This window comes from Citrus clementina, unplaced genomic scaffold (assembly GCF_000493195.1).
Source record: "Citrus clementina cultivar Clemenules unplaced genomic scaffold, Citrus_clementina_v1.0 scaffold_5, whole genome shotgun sequence".
Classification (NCBI taxonomy): Eukaryota; Viridiplantae; Streptophyta; class Magnoliopsida; order Sapindales; family Rutaceae; genus Citrus; species Citrus x clementina.
The window spans coordinates 17241044-17260941 of record NW_006262201.1 but is presented as its reverse complement, the minus strand read 5'-3'; the positions used below and the strand labels follow the sequence as shown (position 1 = coordinate 17260941).

General features: G+C 31.9%; 1 long non-coding RNA gene across 1 annotated transcript; it reads left to right on the top strand.

Annotated features, from left to right (window-relative positions):
- The first annotated feature begins 16841 nt into the window (after positions 1-16841).
- LOC112098399 lies at positions 16842-18501 on the top strand. The gene is made up of 3 exons (XR_002905514.1): positions 16842-16976; positions 17388-17456; positions 18373-18501. It is a non-coding gene; the product is annotated as an uncharacterized LOC112098399 (long non-coding RNA).
- The last annotated feature ends 1397 nt before the right edge of the window (positions 18502-19898 follow it).

Sequence of the window (19898 nt, the reverse complement as noted above, 5' to 3'; positions counted from 1 at the left end):
ATGACTCAGGTTTGATCTGCACTCGAAGAGTGGGTGCCCTTATCACCACTAAAAACAACTAGCAGGAGAAAACTTTTTATCTCAAAATTAGCGAGAAAAGATCCTTTTCTCTAATTTGTATAATGTGGCCGCCTCTTCTTTTTGGGAGAAAATAAGTCTTTTTATATCTCTATCTTAGTGGAAACCCTATGCTCCATATTTTCATATATTTTTTAATTCTATTAAATCAAAATTTGATTGAAATTAAGAAATAATAAAACCAAAAGTAGCGTTACTTTTCCTTCCCATAGGGGCCCACCTTGTAAAATAACACAAGGCCCCTTAGACACAAGTATATTATATGGAGCCTCCCACTAAATAGTATATTTAGGCTTTTAACCCAAATAGCTGGTTATCTTTGCATATTAATCCAGTAGTGGTGCAGTCAATTAAATGAGCTAACTCGGGGATCATATGGGTACATACAATAGTGGCTACAATAATTAGGCCTGTAAGTAAACTAACTCAATTATTTAATTCTAAATCTACTCCACTAAAAGATTGGAATTGACCTCCATAATTGTATGGTATCTAGGATAGTGTACTCGAATAATAATTCGACCTATACTATATTAATTTATTTACTGCATAATCATTTATACCACATCGTTAATTAAATTGATATCTCAACTGTCCAATCAATTTAATTACATCTTGTTCCTTGATACTTACTGGTTTTCTCTAATGATTATTTTCAACAAACTAAATATGTTAACACACTCGGCCTAGAGAATTCTATGATCAAGTACCGAAAACCCATCAAGAGATGTGTTGTATAAATTCTATATTGTTAATCTATAACTCCAGTACTCATAATTGCTCCCACCAAGATACCGGGTAATCTTGACAACAAGTGTGTGTCGTGCCCATTAGTAACTCAAATGGAATAAAAATTATAATCATGAAATCATAACTAACTCAAGATTAAGATTACAATAAAATCAAGGCCTATGAGGTTTAATAAGTCTGACAGTTATTAAAAAGTTAATTAAATCTCATATGTGATCATGTTCAATGTAGTCGTACTACATCAATGAATTCATACATGATTAAGACAAATCGTTCAATGAATTTATTACAGTCTATACCTAAATAAAATGCCCAACTTTATTTATCAACTGCGAACTTAATTTATTTAATCATAAGATAACTTGTATTTATGTCTTCTGTGAATCCACATAGTGATCACATAAATAAATATAATATGATTAAATGGATTTTACTCAAAATATCAATGCAATTAAGATATTTGAATAAAATAACTCATTTATTTTATTAACAAGAAAAATTGTTTATTACAATTAAATAAACATATCTGCTTTTAAAGAGTATATTTTCCCAACAGTTGAGGTCTTGCATTCCTGATGCAGCTTGTGTGATATTTTCCAGTCGCTATAGGGATGTAAATCAATCATTGTAGGTATGTAAATCAAAGGGTATGAATTTTTTTCTATGTTCAAATTGTTCTATTTATGAATTTCTATGTTGTTATTATTTTGAAGTTTTGGATGCTGATTGTGGTGTATTATATGATTATGAACAAGATTATCCTAGGGTAAAATGAGGAATGATATTTTCATTCATAGATTTTGTGGACAGGCGTATATCTACACTGGTGCACATAGTCTTTATGTCTTTTTTTTTTTAAACTCTTTTTGCTTAGGTGAGGTACTTTTGATGATATAGTTTCAGGAGCAATACGAATTAATGACTACAAGCCCAATGACTTCTAGATGGCATTCGAAGAGCATTTTCTGGTTCATCAGGGGTTTACGGAGAAGTTGATACAAGACATAAACATAGAAGTTGGAAACCCTACTTATGAGGAATCTGTTCTCAAATAGGGTTAGAAGGCTACTAGTTCAAGCGAGGATCTTGACTATCTGTTTATCGAAATGGCATGTTTCCTTTTATTAATAACCATGAGTAGGTAGGCACCTGACTTACCAAGCCTTAGTTCCAAACGTTTTACATAATTAGGACCTCTAAGTCACCTAGATATCATGCTGGGAATTTTGTATGAAATTGATGGTAATCCTATGTAAACTATTATTAAGAAATTAGACAGCAAAAATTTTTAGAGATTGTAATATAAGATTTCCTTCATATCTATTTTATTCTTAATTTTTAATTAGAATAAAATCACTAAAATACCTTCTTTTTAATATATATTTTGCTATTCTGTGAAAAGACATTTCTGCTAATCTTAGAGAGCATAATCAATCAATGCTCTAGAAGTTAGGAACCTTTTTCGTTTTCTAAGAGAGTTATGAACAATTTATAGGTTGGTCCCAATGGAAACCATAGTTTTATTTATATGTAGCCTCTTTTATTTATTTTTTTTTCTTTCTTTTAAGGACGCATAGCAGTCCCCCACCCTTTAAAGAAATTAATTCCTTTTTCTATATTTTTAGAGAAATAAATTGTTCTCTTTTAATCTAGAATGGACTGAATTTAGTTTTATCGGTGTAGGTCTCTCATGGGCAAAGAACAAATATAGAAGACCCTGTGATGGCTGTGGCATGACCCTTCCTTCTAAATCTACAAAGACAACAAAGGCTTCAATTACCAATTATTTTGTGGAACTTGTGCCAGGGTTCGTAACAAGTGCATTTGCCCTCATGGTTTTCTTATTTAGTTTCCCATTGTTGTAGTTCTATGTTTATTTTGCGCATTTTCTCACAACTGCATGCATATTTATTTCAGTTAATGAAATCAAAACAATTTTGCGGGATATGCAAGAATGTTTGGAGCCATTCAAGGAGTGGAAGTTGGGTAAGGCTATCATGTATCTATTTTAGAGTTTTGACTTATTTTCTTTTTTTGGGTTGGACATAGTGGTAATTTGAGTTTACATGATATTCGAAATATTATGATGGATAGATATAATTATTACTTCTTTTATTTGAATAGGAATAACATTTGGAGCTAAGAGTCTTGTGGCACGATCGATCACTAGTATTCTTGAGGGTAATAGGCAAACTGAATTTCAAGTTTGATTTGAATGGTGATTACAAAATTTCATGTTTAATGTATTTGAAATTTTGTATTTGAATTCATATTTTTTTAACATTAGACATTGTTTAGATTTGATTACATTTTATATTTATTTTTATATTAAAATAAATTTATATTCTCTGACAGAAAACATATATCCTCTGACAGAAAACATCAATCATAAATCTATAACAAACAAAATAAATGATGACAGAAAATGTCAATCACAAATTCCATCACAAACAAAATAATTTATCCACTAAAATTACCAGGCAAAAATCAATTTCACTACCAAAATTTCAAATTTAAAAAAAATTCAATTTTCCTGCCAAAAAATTGATTAAAATATTCATTTTTCACAAAATTTTAGTATGATAGATATATGACTTGTAAACACTATCAGAAGTCAATGACAAACTTTTTCTTTGTCTTAAAAAAGTGATAGGTACATAGATGATGGATATGTTCACTGTCATCCACCCCCTGTTATGATAGCTTTCTCTCGTCATCTATTGCTTGTTTTCTTCTAGTGTTTCAATAACCCATCTATAGAAATATGGCACTAACCTCCATGTTTCAAAACCATAGGGTTGGAAAATATTAACTCCTTGTACTTATTCCCTACATTAGTAAAGATTATCTCTTGGTTTTTTTAGTGAAGATGGTGATTTGAGTTTTTGAAAGGATTTGTTCTGTGATGTGGAAATAATTTTTTTTTTTTAAATTTTACTTGCATTTCATCCTAAGTTTTGATGGATCTTGACCTAAGGTTTTTATAGCCATGTTTTAGCATTTTCTTTAGTAAGAAATGAAAAAACTTATGTCTAATTATATTCATTATACAATTTTGATCAATATAGGTGTTACAAACTTGTTCAAATTCTCTTAAATACAAGTATAGATTTTCATACTGAAAACCATAAAAAGTAGGTAGAAGTTGAATGATACTAGACTTGAAATTAAAACAAGATGCATTAAGAGGATAAAGTATGCATGATGGTGCTCTTGTTCTAGTAGGATGCATAAAATCTCTAAGTGTCCTAGGTTGATCATGGAGATTTTAAAGGGCTTGGTTATGTCCCTACTCCGTATAGTTGTCATCGTCATTGTCACCCATGTCTAAAGGTGATGAAGGTGATCTCCTAATTAATTGGTCACTATTTGTACAAGACCAATATATCATTCCATACTGATGATATGTGAGTGTGTGTAAAATTAAGTTAAGAAAGTGTCAAATTAAGTTAAGAAAATGATGCACAAATAAATGAATAATGCATGAAACACTTAAGTAAAAATTGCACAGATGAAAAAAAATTGAGAAGTATAAACAAGCAAGTAATATAAATGTACACGAAAAAAAATACCAAATAAATAAACTGAAAATTAATTAATAGAATCTAAAAGAACTTAACAGGTAGTTAAACCAGCCATTTAAACAAATTAATTTGCAGGCAGTATAATAAAACTAGCCATGTAAATTAACTGCATAAGAAAAAGAAAAAATGGAGCTAAAGGAAAATGAAACCACAATTATAAAGATATACTTATCTGGAGATGTGAATTTCTTTTAAAACAACTATTAAAAATTACCAACTAATTAAGCAATCAATTTAAATTTAGGCCTTAATTATAAGTTTTGAAGTCAAAATTCCAAGTTCATTTAGTTCATAATGTCCAAAAGTCCAAGTTCATTTAGTATATGATGTCCAAAAGTCTAAAGAAATAAGTCACAGTTCAACGATCCAAGTTCAAATTCAGTTTAAGGACAATTTTGTAAGAACTTTTGCGATAAAATGAAGTTTTCTCACAAGTTTGATGGTAAAACTATGATTGTAGGAGAAGAAAGAGAGTTAGCTTAAATTTTACGAAAATAAAACAAAATGGCAAAGATAGGAATAAACGACGAAAATAAAGTAAAATTGACACCAAATTTAGGAAGTTGCCGGCAATGGTGCCAAAAACTCGACACAACTCAAAGTATTGATTACTCTCAAATACAATAACGCCTAATTATAATAGAACTTGGTGAGTTCGGGGTCAGACTGCAGAGAATTTATAAATCTAGTAGTAAATTATTAAACAAAAGTTAATTGTAGAAAAAGAAGTTAATGGAGACCAATCTAGAAAAGTGTCAAGGTTATAGGATCCCCTCTCGCTTTTTAAATTATGGTCATATTACTCTCTCATATTTATATTTTGGACTTCCTTGGCCAATTAATTATTATGCCATTTAATTCTCAATTAACTATTTGTACGGATAAATATGGGATCAAGTATTTAATGTGTCACAAGTATATTAAAGTATCGACACTATGTCAAAATTCTATATAAATCCAAGAAGATTTAGATCTACAAATTAATATGACATAAAGTAGCCGGTAAAAAAAAATAAAAATTATAAACATGAAACAAGTAAAATGAACTTAAAACTCACTTGCTAGAATAATCAATTGCATTATTTGAATCCTTCACCTTCATCTTTCACCTCAGTTTAGAAAATGTTGCCATTCATATTTAAAAGGAAAACACTCATTTTATTTAATAAACTTATGAAGTATAACACAAGAAAATTTAAAAAAAAGGGAAAGAAAAGAGATTTTTTCCCCTTAAAATTCACTCTTGATTTACAACCAAATAGCTCGCCTCTAAAGTCCCCCACGCAATTCTCTCATTTTCTTCTTTCTCCCAAAATCTAGCACATCTTCAAGTGTGGGTCTTTACATGATATTTTAGGTGAGTTTAAATCACAACCTTACAATGAGATTTATTAATACTATCCAAGCATCTTAAATTGCAATCATTAAGAATCTTTGGATTGAACATAATCAATAGCTAAAATTCAAGTCAAACTTTATGCCTCCTTTTGCTCATTTGTCAAGGTGGGTTCAACTACCAAGATTGGTATGTTAAACCTAGTGTAATAGGGTGCACATAAGCTCGACATGTGGTACGATCTCAATCGTTTATAAATAACATCGGATCAAACGGCTAAAACTCTTCCAAAGGCTTTTGAACCTCCATCATCTAAATTTCACGTTGGTTTTTCCAATCCAAGCATCATAATTTTGGGGATTTTCCTATGAAACACAAAAATCATACTAAAAAACAAATAGCAATAACAATTCATTAAATAGGTTAGGGATGTGTAAATGTGATGAAATTGTTAGTTTATCAACACTGTAAGTAAAAAATAATAATTTTAACCTTTCTAAGTTACATTTTCTAGTGTTAATCAGTGCTCACCTCACATTGACCTTGAATACATCTCCATAACCAAAAGGTAACCAATGAGCAGTATTTTTGCGAGGGGATGTTTAAACTAAGCCATTTAAAAAGAAGACTCAGTCAAAACTATTTCAAAGAAATCAGGGATTGAGCTCCATCTTCAAACCATCATTCCGTAGTCGAAGGGCAAGAGGATTCTAACCTCTATAAAACTTCCCAAAAAGTATGGGATCTTAACCATTTTTTTCACTTTTTAAACTACTTTATCTTACAGACTCTTCTTCATTATTTACTTTTTTTGTTAAGTAGAGAGAGAGTTCGTTATTTTTTTCTTAATTCATCTTTATAAACAACCTGACACTATATTCTTTTTTTCCATTAAACTTATAATCGACTTGAGCGTTGAAGGGTTAGCGCTAGAAAAAGTTCCAGCATCCCTTATATTGAGTGCTAGAAAGTGTATATTTATAAAGGAGAAAATCGTTATTTTACACTCTTAAGTCTCACTAACATCCCTAATTTTATATATTTAAATCCCTTGTGATTTAATTATGTGTGTTTTATTTTAATTAAGTATTTTATGTATTTTTGAGGTATTATTGTCATTTCATAATGAACAAGAGATCAAAGAGCAAAGCGGACAGTAATTTTAGACTCAGGACAGTCGAAAACCTTAGAAAAAACATAAAAGGGTAAAACGGCATTGTTCACTTGTACGGTATAGTTCACGATAATGTTCGCATATACGGTCCGATGACATGGCGTAGACTGATGATGTGCCAACATTCGATTAGATGAATGATGTGGCATTAACTGCATATGTGGCGTTGACTGATGAGTTGGCATTGACCGATGATGTGTTGTGATCCTATTGGACTAAAATGATTATGTAGAGTTGATCGGTGACGTTGCAATATGTTAGTGGACCAAACACGTGCGTACGATAATGCATTACACGGAATGACAGCCCTGATGATGTGTTCTATCCAATCAGAACTTGCCACGTAGTGCAATCTTGAGTGTCCAAATTATTTTAATCTGATGGCCATGATTTACTTAGTGTATCTATAAAAAGGGGGATCCCCCCCAATTTGACACCCCTGAATCCATTTTTTAACTTCATTTTCTGTTATTCCTTCTCCATCTTGTATTTTCTATATATTGTAATAAATTTCCATTTTACCCCTAGTTCAATTATAAGTAGTTAATTTTCTTTCAAGCTTGGCTTAAAGGTGAAGTCTCAACATGTTCCATGGGCTTAATTTGGTAAATTTACTTTCTCTTCCCCTCTAATATATGTGGATGTTTTGACTTTTCGTTGACAGATAGTAATAATCTTGTCTAGACCTAGTACAAGGTTATTACTATTCGGCACGATAAGCCCTTAGCACCATATTTATTTGAGTGTGGTTCATGAGGAGTGGAAATCCCCCTCATGATTTAATTGGCACTAATAAATAATATTTAGCCCATGGTACATATTGATGCAGATCCAGATACCCAAGCGCTTCATTTTAATAGATTTTACTTTAATTTATTCCCGCCATTCTAATTTAAATTTTAGGATAAGTTTAAATCGCTTTCACCACAAATCCAACCACCCACTTAGAAAATTAACTCTACACGCAATTAAAATCCACCTCCTCGTGAGATCAACACTCGTCACCATTGATCTATTTTACAATAGATTTGTGCACTTGCGAGTTCAATAAAATTTGCACAGCACCTTATCGCCTTCTATATTTGCAGGTGCTCCTGAAGCTTTATCTCATAGTCTTTTATTTATGCTATGAGGTCTGGCTATTGGTGAAACCGTCTCTCTATATAAATAAATTCAAGTGCTGACATTGATATATGGTTGATAGCCCGCACATTGACTTGACTACATTTTGGTGTGAACAAGCATAATTATCCATAAAAAATTTGTGATTATTTTTCAAAATAGTGCAATTTTCACGAATTTTTCACCAAACCACAAGTGTCACTATCCTTCCTCATTTTTCATAATTCACAAGATTATTTTTAATTCATTAGCAATGTCCAAGAGGTAATAAAATGTTTGTTATTTACAAATTATTGTAGCAGGGAAATGTAAGCCATTAATTAGCTTGTCTGCTACATCATGACCGCCTGATTCAAATTTTAATGTCTAACAATTTTCAAATTCACAGTGCGTGCCCACCACATCCCAAATCAAAGAAGTAAACAATTTTCAAAATTAATAAAGTTTGCCGGTCCAGAAAGAAATCATTTCTGAAAAAACTAAAGAGATTTCCTGATCATTTTAATGAATTTTTGTCAAATGTTCACAAGGAGATATCTTTTGTATGATAAGTGTGCCATTAGCTCCATCACGACACTTGTTCGATAGCAGAAAAAAAGCTACAATAGAGTACCAAATTCTTCGACTGCAGTAATGATAGTTTGAGAAAAATTAAAAGATGTCTTGCAACTATTTATTGCCTAAAAGGAACTCTATTGCAAATAGATGTAGGCAGTTAAAACTTTAGAATTAACAACTTAGTTAATTTTTTAAAATATTATTCACCATTACTGTTCACCTGTTTACTATTACTATTCACAGTAACTGTGTACGGTTAATATTTATCCACATCAAAAATATTAATTTTCTAAAACATAATAAATTGCAGAAATTAAACGACATGGAGATTTTTACATTGTTTGGTTCAATCAATCTTGCATCCAAGAGACCACGCTCAGATGAAAAACAATTCACTAAGTTAAGATTTTACAACCTATGGATTAACCAAACATAAAACTCTCACTTATAGTTCATCGTAATACAACTTACTCAACCTTAGACTAAATATGCTTCTCTTGAATAATTATTACCCCTCTTGATCCACAATCCTCAAGGCACTTAATGTTTCTTCAATTCTTCAATGTCTAGTGATCAAAGATCCACATAGACTCTCAACAGAGATAAAAAGAAATAGTCTCATTACAAGACTTTAAATGAAGAAGATAAGAAAATCAACACAACATTATACGCCAAATGCAGATTCTCTAGGTAGGAGACCCAATTTTGCTTCTCTATTTTATGCTCCCTGTTGTGCTTTTTTAATTGTGAAATACCTCTCTTTATATAGGCACTGTTTCACAAAATTTGCAAGTCTTAAAAGACTTGGATTCTTTCCAAATAAGATTTTCTTTCCTTTTATAATTTCTATGAATCTGAATAGGAATAAATCCGATATTCTTGCTTTACTTGTCTCGCAAGAAATATCTAAAACATTTAATAAATTTTCTGTTTAAACTAACTTCGTACTCTAAATAAATCTTATACGTCAATTATAGAATCTCGTCACTAATAGACTTGCTAAATTAGAAATCTAATAAAACTAGGAAATAAATATTCCTAGTAAATTGGAATATCACTAAATTACGGAATAAATAAATTAATCCCTATTACAAGATATGCAACAAATAAAATCTCAATTTAACTAACTTGCCTTAAGATGTCAACTCTATAAATAATGGACTTAACATTGCCAATAAACTACATTTGGTGAGCCAATGGATTCTTGTGGAAAAAGCAATCCAACACAAGTCCTCCATGAAACTTGGTGCTAAAACATGAATAAAAAACAAGAATAAACATCAACAAAGAACTAACCAAAATAATTGGCAATTAGCATTTAGTTCATCAAATATACCAAGGCAAGAATTAAAATAAAATGATGATTTTATTGATCAATAAATTGTAAGGCAACATTAAAAACAAAATCAAGATCAATAAAAAGATAAACTCCCCCTAAGAACTAGAAATCCGAATATCTAAAAATTCTTGAACAAAAATAAAATCACCCACTAGAATGGAAGTACTACTTCCCTTAATTTATTGCATCATGCAATAAATGACTTAAAAACAAATTAGTCCCCTTCTTTCGCCAAAAGATTGCAAAAGAGAAGAATCTAGAGCATCCAAAATTATGAAGAGGAATCCAAGACAAGTGAGTGAAAAACAATGATCCCAAAGACTTCCTTACATAGAAGAACTGGTCTTGTTTAAAGAGGAGTAGAAATTCTACATTTTTAAGAAAATGAGTAAAAAAGAAGATTTGTATCCAATTTAAGGAATCATTAATCCTAAATCACATAGAAGAATAATAACCAACATAATCTAACTCAAATAAGTTAGGAATATTAAGAAAAATGCAAAAATGAAATGTTATGAATGATTTTTTTTTAAAAAAAAAGACACAGTGCAAATGAGTGAACTTTAAAATTAAAATAGAAACGAATGGGATGGAATTAGAATTTGACATATACCATTGGAATTTTTTTTAATCAACTTTCCATAGAATTTTATAGAACTGAATTTGGAGTTTGTAGACAAAGTTATGGCCAAAAGAGTGCAACTTGTTCAGTTGTGACGGGCAAAAACATTTTAATGCACTTAAGAAAAATACAATTTGGGTTTTGCTTCAAAAATGGGTAACTCATAAATTCTAAAATCATACCATCATGTAAGAACATGAGAATGCACATGTATCAGAATTTTTTTATTTAAAAAAATGTATTAATAACAAACCTGAACAAGTAAAAAATTAATATGTCTGGAAATTTTCCACAACAAACATTAATCCATGAAATTAAGACTTTAATTTCCTATAAACTTGTGTGCGCACACACGCAAGCAATTCAATTCAAACCTTTTTTTTTTCCAAAACTTCATCAATATTCATATTCAAAGTCTTAAGTATAAAAAATAGAGCTGGTCAAATTAACATTATCCTCTTGTCTCTAATCTTTAACTATTTTAAATTTGACAGACATTTTTTCTTTTTCTTTTTCTTTTTTTTGTAGCTTAGCACTAGTTTTTTGATAATTGACAATATCTATAGTTAGGAGCTTTCACGCTACCTCTTAAGGTAGCCTTCTTTTTATTGTAGTGTTGATATATATTTATGATCTTATGACAAGATAAGAATCAAGGCAAACAGTCATAACTCAAGTTAAATATTTTCAACAAAGACAATTTCAATATTAAAACCTTGAGTCAAAGAAAAGACTAAATTGCCACTTATGTGCGTTTGAAGAAATGGTAGATAACTCTAATCAAAACTAGTTCAAAGCTTTTAAGTTTTTGAGAACATGAAAAATTGTTTATCATTTATTAATCCAAGACTTATCAAAAATATTTTAAACAAAACACAAAAACAAAAATTAAAAATTAAAAACACATAAATGCATGCCCTATATCTAATGCACAAATGCATGACTTAAATCTAAATGCAAAAATATTTTGACTTATATGGAACACACACCAAAAGCTTTCCTTAATATTCTTAGGCTCAGTTAATGATATAAAGCAAGTAAATCTTACCATATTTGCATACATTTTCCTTATGACCATTTGTTCATCAATATTACCTACAATAAAGGCATATGGGTGATTTTTCTTAATTCTTGATCATGGTTCCTTTCTGATTGGTCTTGTAGGTCCATAGTTGCCTGGAGCTTTGAAACTTTCTCCTTCACATTCTCTAGAGTTTCCTTAGAGATGTCTTCTACAAATGGTTCTTTTTTTTCTTTTAAAAAAGGTTGACTAGATTGACCTTCTACAATGACTTTATTTGTGGGAGTAACTGTAACAACCTTTGGTGTTTCCAAAATGACTGGTTATCTCTTCCTCAATTGAACAATCTATAAAATCTTGATAATCATCAATAACCGCATTTGCAGATTCAATAATACTTTGAGTTCTCATATCATAAGCATAGAATGCTCTACTATTATTGGAATAACTAAGAAAAACACCTTTATCACTTTTTGAATCAAATTTACCAAGATGATCATGATCATTCAATATAAAGCACATGCTCCCAAAAATATAAAAGTAGCCTAAATTAGGATTTTTACCTTTCCATAACTCATAAGGAGTTTTCTTAGTACTTGGACGAAGATAAACATGATTAATGATGTAGCAAGTAGTGTTAAGTGTTTCAGCCCATAATCTCTTTGAAAGCTTCTTCGAGTTTAATATCTCTTAAGCTATTTCCTGTAAAGTCATGTTTTTCCTTTGTACAATACGATTTTGTTCTGGAGTAATAGGTGAGGAAAACTCGTGAAATTCCATGTAAATTACAATTTTCTTCAAAACTAGATTTTTCAAATTTTCTTCAATGATCACTCCTAATTTTGACAATATTACAATTTTGTTCATTTTTAATATTTTCAAATAGTTTTCTAAACACATCAAATGTATCTAATTTCTCTCTAATAAAGCCAGCTCATGTACACTAGAAAAATAATATACATATACAAATACATACATTTGTCTAGCTAAACTTTCAACTTGCATTGGTCCCATAAGGTTTATATGAAGTAGGTGTAGTGCCTTTGATGTTGTTCTATCTTGAATAGGTTTATGTAACGCCCTTTGTTGTTTGCTAGATATACATGAACCATATATTCCAGGTTGTTTCTTTTTTAGTATTGGAATTCCTTTGACAGCACCTGTTTTCACAATCTTAGTTAATAACTTGTAGTTCAAATGAACAAGCTTTTGATACCATAATTATGTGTCATCAAGAGTGGTCCTATTGTAAATAATTGAACTAGTCAACTTATAACAATGATCAAATGATTGATGTCTTTCCAAAATGCAATTTCCATCAATATCGAGAGCACGACATTTGTTGCTGTCAAAGTTGACAATTAGATTTTGATAATACATTTGACTAATGCTGAGTAAATTTGCTTAGAGATCCTCCACATGTAGAACATTGTCAAGTTTTGGAAAACCTTCCATGTTCAGTGTTCCTTTTCCAAGTGCATGACTTTTCACGCCATTAGCAAAAGTTAGATTTTGTCAATCAACTTTTTGATAATTGATCAAGGCACTTCTATCACCTGTCGTGTGTCCAGAACAACCACTATCAAAGTATCAAAAGTCAACAGTACAAGTTCTCAAGGAAATAAAGAAAACATAAGCTTTATAATCAGTCTTCCTTATCCACGTACTTCTAGGTTTATTTTCATTTGTCTCAACCTTATATTTAGGTGTCATCCTAGGTTTTCCATAAGAATAATTAAATAACATAGCATTTTTTAATATATTTTATGTGCTTGAAGTAATTAGGTCTTATATGTCTTTTTATATGGCAAAAATGACAAGTGGGAATGAAAACTATTATTCTTACCTTGATGAACTAGTGAAGAAGTTGTAGCAGCTTTACTTTTTTGATGATATGAAACTTAGCTACTGGTGGAAAATTTGTTAGTGGAGAAGCTTCAACAAACACAACTTGAGAATTTGAGTCTTTACCAGGTTAATATCCAAGACCATGATTATTTGAGCTAGATTTGCCAATTGACAAGTGATAACTCTATGAAATAAGAGTTATCATGGCACTTTTAGACTTAAATCAATAATACTTAGAGAGTAAATAATGTTTTTTCATTGAATTTTTATCATATTTTGCATAAACATTCATCTTAGTTTATTCGTAATAAATTTTGTTTGATTTAAAATAATTTGTGTGCTAAATCATATGCATAATTGTAGGTGTCCAGAAGCCCAAATTTCAAGGAAGGAATGCTGATGGAATAGGCTTACAAAAGATGGAAAAGAACTTAGCTACAAAAGAATTGAAACAAATTTAGAATAGTGCAGTTGTTGTAGCTGTTGCTGTAGTAATCCTAAAACAACGATAGAGAAAATTCCGCGCTGGATACTTGCAGAATTGCGATCTACAGTTTCCTAATTTGATTTATGCGCGCCCTAGGCTTCCGTTTACCTTAATTTTCAACTATAAAAGAAGCACACATTATAAGGAATAAAGGGGGCCGTCACCCAAGGAAAAAAACCACAAAGAAACAAAAGAAAAAGAAGATTCAAGAGAGATTAAGGGCTGCACAAGAGGAGAAATTGCAAAGATCAATTGGGAGATCAATCCTTCTTATTCTTCTCTTGTTTTCTATTTATTCATAGGGATTTGTTTCATGGCCGAAACCTTGTTCTTTATTTTTTGTCTGCAAATCATGAACTAAATTCATTTGTAGTTGAGTGATAAACAAGCTTGATAGTTTATTGATTAAAAATATGAGTTGTTGCATATTTGCTGTAGCATTTTGTTTTGATAGAATTTATTTTTATTCATTATTTCAACTGATCACTCATTTAATGATACTAGCTAAGAAAGAGCCACAAAAGAGCTTATCTTAGTGGAACATATCAAATCAATACTTGATCTTAAATTGGGTTTCCTGAATTGAGTTTTACTTGAGTCCCAAAAGGGCCATACTTGATTTAAGATTAATGATGAACTAGACATAGAGATTCACCTTGTAGGGTAAATAGAACCTAAGCGTGTAATGCTATATCTTATGTTGGCATAACAACTGATCACTGTTATGTTGCATATATATATAAAATATCCAACATGCGACGGTAGAGGATGCATAAGGATTCTGCTCAGTGTTGTAGCAGATATTGCAGCAACCGAGCCAACCATTATAAAATAGTCAAAACCATTAAGAAAGTTTATTCAGTCAACTACTCTATATTCACATTGGTTTTGTCCTTGAGTTTGATGTGATAATTTGCTTTATTGCATTTTATTTATTGCGTTTTTATTTTAATTGGTATATTAGTTTCATTAATTGTTTTATTTTAATTTAGAACAAAATCTGCAATGTTAAAATTATTGTAGCAAATCTTATAACATCAATCATTATATTACTTGTTGTGTACACTTGCACATTGACACTAATAGCATTAGTATTTATACCCAACAACAAGATATGATCTAACTTTTGAGTTCTAGAATTCATCATTTTGAGTGACTTTTTGGTATTCTCTAATTTTGTGGTCACTGCAAGCAATCACTTATCTTTATCAATAAGTAAAGACTTGTAATAAATTACCTCACTTTTAAGTTTTGATTTGTCATCCAAAAGACTAGATACTTGGGTCATCAAAGTTATATTCGCATTGTAGACTTCCTCCCATTCAGTGAACATTTCGCCAGCAATAATATAGGCTTATTGCATGATGCCAAAAGATTTCTAACTACGAATTTTGAGATGAAAGATCTTAGTGACGCCTTGTTTGTTTGACATACAGATGCATTGGAATCACTCCCGGGATATTATTGGATTATCACAAAGAGCTATATCGAAACAGTTCTCAAACGATATAGCATACAAGATTACAAACTACGTGATTCCTTTGTGGCTAAGGGGGATAAATTTAGTCTCAATCAGTGTCTTAAGAATGATTATGAGGAGAAAAGAATGTAGAAGATTCTTTATGCATCAGTAGTTGGAAGTCTGATGTATGCTTAGATTTGTATGCGACCAGGTATTGTATTTAAGTCATCCATCAAGGAGTAGACCATTGGAAAGCAGCCAAACATGTCGTGTGATACTTACAGAGAACAAAAGCCTATATGCTCATATATTAGAGGTCATATCAGCTTGAAATCATTGGGTATACTAAATCGATTTTGCTAGATGACCAGATAATATAAAATTCACTTTGGGTTAAATCTATATACTAGTTGGGGGTGCTGTCTCCTGAAATAGTGCTAACCAACCTCTTATAGCCTCTTCTACGATGGCGATAAAGTTTATAACATATTATGAGATATTTAATCACAGAATATGGCTACGAAATTTTGTCACAAAGCTGGGTATAGTAGATGGCATAGATAAACTACTTAAGTTTTTTTGTGACAATAAGTCAGCAGTGATATATTCCAATAACAACAGGAGCTCGAAGTATCTAAACATCAAGTTCTTAGCTGTTAAAGAAAGAGTTCAGAGTGGATAGTTTATTATAGAGCACATCAGCACAAACTCCATGATTGTGGATTCACTTACTAAAGGATTGCCACCGAATATGTTTCATAAGCACATTGTTCGTTGTGTGATTAAAGGATATTCAATTTTAGTGTGAGTTTTTGTAATATATGCACTTGGACTTTCTTAATAAAGTGCCGATTTTTATTTTCCTCTTCTCTATTAATTTTTAATTTCGTCACTATAGTTTAATTGGGATAAATTGAGCTCGATTACACGCGCCGATGTCCGGATTTTATTTTCATCACGGGTCCGAATTGAGCTTAATTTGTATTAAGCTTAAAAAAAAAAAAAGGGGCAGAATTGTATAACTGGAAAAGGGGGGAAACGGGTTTGTATTTTTTTGAGAGAGAATACCCGAGAGAGAGGGAGAGAGAGAGAGAGAGAGAGAGAGAGCTGGACCTGTTAACCTGAAAACCCGACCCGATTCCGCGATATTGACCCGACGAGTTCTCCCGTTTCCGGCCACCTTACCGGCCGTGCTTGGTACCGATCTGAAGCTTGGAAGCTGACCGTCGTATCCCCGTGGTCCTCGTCGCCGAAAACTGGCCAGAACGTCGGCGATTGGAGCTCGAAAGTCACGGCCAAGATCCTTTTCCGTCGCCGTTGATTCCGCCGGGTTTGTGACGCGCCACCACTTGGAACTAGTTCTTCACATCTTCAGCAACAATTTCCGACCAACCACGATCACCAGGGAGGCCGGAAAACCGCCGAACGATCACCGGAAACTTACGGATCTTTAGAGCTTCGATCCGCCGCCGGTAGCGCGCGTGGCGACTCACGGCCACCACCATTGCACTCACCGAGGTCGGAACTAGCAGACCTAAGCTCCCCGTCATCGTTGACTGAAGTCCGGTCACCGTTGACCGGCGAGGGGCAATTCGGTAAATTCATGGACTTTTGGGGGTGATTGTGTAATTTTATGTAAATAATGGACATTTTGGTAATGTTGGTTGAGGGCAGTGAAGTAATTTATGCTTTCGAGGGTAATTCGGGAATTTAAGACGTTAAGGACATTTCGGTAATTTTACGAACTGAGGGTAATTTCGTAATTTCGGACAATGTGATTAATTTATGTAATCTGGATTGAGGACAATATGGTAATTGACGAATATGAGGATAATTTGGTAAAATAATGAAGTTTGAGGATAAGTTGGTAAAATATTGATGTTGGGGGTATTTTGGTAATTTTACTCATGTGGGAATAGTTTATCGTTAATAGGATTCGAGATTTATTATATTAAATTGGTTGTATTTCTATTTACGGAGAATAATTATAGTGTTTCCGTGATTAGGAGGATCCGCATCCGCGAACGAGAATCAACCCGCGGACGTTGTTGATACCGAGTCTAGACATCATCACTGTGAGTGGAATATACAAAACCTATTTTCATAGTATATGCTGATTTTATGATAAGTATTTAATGCTTCGATTAAATGATTTTCCGGTAAATTAATTTTTATCTATGTGTCAGTCTTTATTGTTATTGAGAATGAGTTTGATTAATGATTTTATTAGCGTTTTTGAGTAAAGGCATGATATTAGAATTGAGCAGATTTTGAGATATGTTGAATAGAAAGAAAATGAGATTTCATATGAGATTCTATGTTTATGTATATGTTATTTTTGAAATCATTAGACAGTACCCTTCCCTCCAGATACAGAGAAACAGATAATATGAGATGAGAAAAGAGATACAGACAAGAGATACAGATAAGATGAGATAGAGGCCTTTGGGGCCCGTCGGGACACACATAGAGGCTTTGGGCCGTGTGTTCGGGCGCTTTTGCCTTTTGGGGGCTTATGCATGCACAGTACAGATATATGAGATAAGAGATATGAGATATGAGATATGAGATGAGATCGTCCCCATCTATCCATTGTAGCTCCGGGGAGTGACGTTACCCAGATAGTACGTCATTGCCCGTCCGTCGAGGTCCGGATATGATCAGATTATTCCCTGGGTACTTGTTTGATGACAGTTTTTAGTATTCAGTATTTGATATGATGAGTATTATATGATTCCATCGATTTTATACAAATATATGTATTATAGTGTTTCAATGAACTGATTTGTATTAAATGAGTTTGAGCAAGTTCTTATGATATTTTGAGAAATTGAAATTGATTTGAGAAACAATTTGAGAAATTGATTTGAGAAAGATTAAATCATTTTTAAATAAATTTATTAAATTGTCAGTAACTACTATCCACTCACTGAGCTTACTGAGTTTTATACTCACCCCTCTTTTATTATTTTATATTTTCCCCCCCTACAGGAGATTTACAGGTACATCAGTCAACCCAGTAGCGAACGTTAGTGTGATATTGTGGCCACGTGATGGTGCTAGGAGTCGTGGATTTAATTATTATTATATTTGAGATTTTTGCGAGCTGTGTTTATTTATTATTTTATGTTATTAAGGATAATCGTTGTATTTTAATATTCGGATGATTTTGGTGATGTTTGATATTTTGATTTGAGAAGTTGGTTATGGAGGATGGTTAGATATTAAATTATTTGGGAGTGTTGCTTTATAATTTGCAGGATTGGATATGTTTTATTTATAAGGGAGACTCTGCCGAAATTTTTATAGAATAGTTTCGATTTTACGAGTTTAGATAGACTCGCCCTGGGGAGTTGCGGGGCGGGTCGTTTCAGTTTTTCACTTTAGATGTCTTATGTTACAGATACTTTTTCAGTTATTTCGGTTTATAGATGTTTAAAGTTATTTTCTACAAAAAAAAATTAGTTTATTCACACTCTAAATTTAGTATGGTTTGATCTCACTAAGGTTTAAGGTGGACCAGTTGGAAATAGGTATGTTAAGATCACATTTCATGAAATTCCATACTACATATCCACATTATGATCCATGTCATTCACTTGTATTAGCATAACAATCATTGATGGGTTGAGTTATGATAGTGCAACGAAGGCCACTTTGATCCTATATTGGTATGATTGATGGACTAGATTGGTTATAGGTACATTTTGGTAATGACAATAAGGTTGAGCTCACACAATTATTTTCGCAAAGTATAATTATAAGGTTACACATGTAGCCCAAGTGGGAGATTGTTGGATTTTCTAATCTAATATTGTTAGATCTTTAATCCAATGTTGGGCTTATATATAAATAATTATGTGTTGCATATAATGCTAAGTTCAATTAAAAGTGACCCATTAAGGTTTTTGGTAATTTGAGCTTTAATGTATCTAATAGAGTATAGTCCTTTTATGTATAGAGGCTTGAGGATAATTTCTACTTTCATGACTGACTGAAATAGAAATACCTAAAAACAATGGAAGAGTTGTCTATATAAATGGTCATGGTCCGAAGGTCACAAATATCTTTCTACTCTTTCTGACATCCTATCATCAGAGAGAGCGTAGAGAAAATTACAGGATTATCTAGGAGAATGTGTTAATCTAGAATACCAACCACACAACCTTAGAAAGCAATGCAGCATTATAGATTCAGGTACGCTTCTGAATAATGTGTTATTAATTCTTGATGATACAAAATGAATGTTCTTGAGTTATAAGTGATGATTTTCACCAAGAATTTCTTGTTCTAACAATATCTGGATGAGATTTATGAGGTATATTAATTGTAGTGATGTATGACATCAATACATTGGAGGATGGGCTGAATGTAGTATTATTTCTAAAAGTGTTTATTTTCGTCTAATTCTTCAGGTAATAAGGTAATGCCCAATGCGGGACTTGTTGCACATAAATTTATTTTAATTCTATACAAAAGTCTATAAACCTCTAAACTATAGTCTTGCATTCCTACCT